At 34.3% G+C, this 2725-nt stretch overlaps 1 protein-coding gene across 1 annotated transcript in view; it reads right to left on the reverse strand.

Moving 5' to 3' along the window:
• LOC108750956 overlaps positions 1-2725 on the reverse strand; it is a 16471-nt gene that overhangs the window by 12268 nt on the left and 1478 nt on the right. The gene's annotated exons all lie outside the window — the stretch shown is intronic.

The raw sequence follows: 2725 nt of genomic DNA on the forward strand, positions 1-2725 counted from the left end.
TCAGCAAAAAAAACACAAACCTTACTGGAAAAATTCAAATGGGAAATTTTTGATCACCCACCCTACTCTCCAGATCTCGCACCAAGTGACTTTTTTCTTTTTCCTAAGTTAAAGGAAAGTTTGGGTGGCCATCACTTCAATTCAAATGATGAAGTGAAAGACTTTGTTAAATTATTCTTTAAAAAACAGGGCACGGATTTTTATAAACAAGGTTTGTCAAAGCTTCAGAACAGATATAAAAAATGTATTCAAGTCCAAGGGGACTATGTAGAAAAATAGTTTATAAGTCAAACAATAAATACATATGTTACTTTAACCTAAAAATTGTGTTTTGCTTTTTTCCCGGAGCAGGGAAACTTACTTTTTGAACACCCCTCGTACTTATGGCTGAAGAAAATTTGAAAATTATTTAAAAAAGCACAGTAAGAAACTCATTTTATATGCGTGGTTCAGGATTAATTTATGTAATATACACGAATATACGAGTTCTCACATAATTGCCAAATAAAAATTGAAACATTATATCCCTGAATATATGTATCAAAAAATTACAAAAATGTAATAAAGGCATTAAAAAACAAAAAGAGCAGTTTATAAAGTTTATTTTAAGACTAAAAAAAATTATTATGTTTTTCAAACGTAAAGTTCATAGCTTTTCGAGTATACGTATAGAATTTATTTGGTAGAACATTTGTACTGATATTTGTAACACATATTGTTTTAAAATTTTAAAAATTGGTACTTCACAGTAAAAAAAATTAAAATATTGCAATTAGTACTAAATAACACATTCTAAATAGTATTCTTGCAGTACTATTATAGATAGAATTTTTTTTATAGAACACTTAGTTGATATTTGAACATTTTTATCAAATGTTTAAAATTTGCATTTCATAGTTAAAAAATTGAAACAATTATTTAATCTATATTGGATTTTTTCTTATTATAAAATTACATTTTTTCAGTAATAATAAGAATACTGATAATCGACTATTAATAATATCATATTAATATTACGAATAACATTAATATATATTTTATTAATATTTATTAATAAATATTAATATATATTAATATCATAAAAAATATTATGAAATTATTAAAATATGCATTTTTAAAATAAAAAGTAAATGAATAATTAGACTAATACTCTCGTTTTTACCCTTTTTAACTGTGTGGGCATGCTGCACGACACGCATCAATATTGTGTAAATGCAGCACTAGCTGAAGGTTCAGGATCGTGGGTGAACAACAAAATAAAAAGCGCGCGTTGCCAAAACTCCACGCAGACAAGTACTACTTTATTGCCTGTGGTACATTTTCAACAAGAAATACATTATGCCGGGCCGAACAACAGTTGAACTCTAATTCGACGCGCAGTACATTTTATGATTTCGCCGAAAAGCCGTGCACGTGTACAGAAACAAGATTGCCGAGAGCGAGGCACGCGTGATGGCGAAGTTATCGTAGCACGTGTGAGACTGACGCTACCGGAAATCTTCCCAGACTTCTCCCGGACCTTGAACAATTGCGCCGCAGTTGGCTTTGATTGATAACTAATTCCGGGAGAAATCCGCGAAGTTTGAATTTTCCAAGCCGCCTTAATTCAGACTCGAAAAGTGTGTGACTGATACAACGGAGCGCGGTGCGATCGCGTACACTTAGGTGGAGCGACGATGTCCGTTTTGGCTACAAGCCGATTCTTGGTCAGAATCGCGCAACAGACTGTAAAGTGCCAATTTTCAAATTTAAAAAAAAAATATCAAGATATCAACACAAGCGTATATCAAAGAAAATATTATATGTGCACTGGAAAGATATCATGAAAAACGTCACGTTTTGATTTTTTTTAACGTTAAAATCATTTTTGCTATTAATGGGAGGATTATATGATTATTAAAATTTATTAAAATCTATTGTTATCTAGCATGTATGTATGTCTCTTTTTCCTTTATACAAGAACACGCCGAGTGGCCGAGAAAGCACATTTTAAGTTTTCGGTCGCTTATAACAAGCGACTAGTAGAGGAAGCGAGACAGCGAGAGAGAGCGCTCGTCTTTTTTGCTCTATTACTCATTTGTGTTACAAGTTACTAGTAGAGCGAGAAGGACCGGTGCTCTCTCTCGCTGTCTTGCTCGCTCTCGCGCAGCGGCAAAGTCGGCCGATTCGGTGGCAGTAGGTATCTGCTTGATGGGGATAGAAGTGATGGGGCTGGTTTTTTGTGGTGCCGGGGACCAATTGTGTATAAGTGGTTCTAGCACATGGCTATGTCGCCTGATTCTATTAAGTATACTTCATTTGTAACTCCGTTGGGGCAATTTGAGTATATCAGAATACCATTTAAAAATTGGCCCCCAAAGGTTTCAAAGATTTATAAACGAGGTAATGTTGGATCTTGTGCAAGCAAGCGACATAGTCATATACATGGACGATATATTGATAGCCAGCGTAAGGACGGATTCTCATTTAAAAACTTTATGGGAAGTATTCACTGTTTTAGTTGAAAATAAATTCGAGCTACACCTGAAAAAATATTCATTTTTGTGTACCAATATCTTGGATATGCAGTCACCCAAGAGGGGCTAAGGCCAACAGATAGTGACACGTCGGCAAAACTTCCCTGAGCCTAAGACGGTGAATGCTGAACGGATGCTGAACGGGCTGCTTTCAATCAGTTAAGGTAGAGATTGATTGAAGCGCCTACCTTAATAATCTATGATTCAAT

This window comes from Trachymyrmex septentrionalis, unplaced genomic scaffold, assembly GCF_001594115.1.
Source record: "Trachymyrmex septentrionalis isolate Tsep2-gDNA-1 unplaced genomic scaffold, Tsep1.0 scaffold4, whole genome shotgun sequence".
Classification (NCBI taxonomy): Eukaryota; Metazoa; Arthropoda; class Insecta; order Hymenoptera; family Formicidae; genus Trachymyrmex; species Trachymyrmex septentrionalis.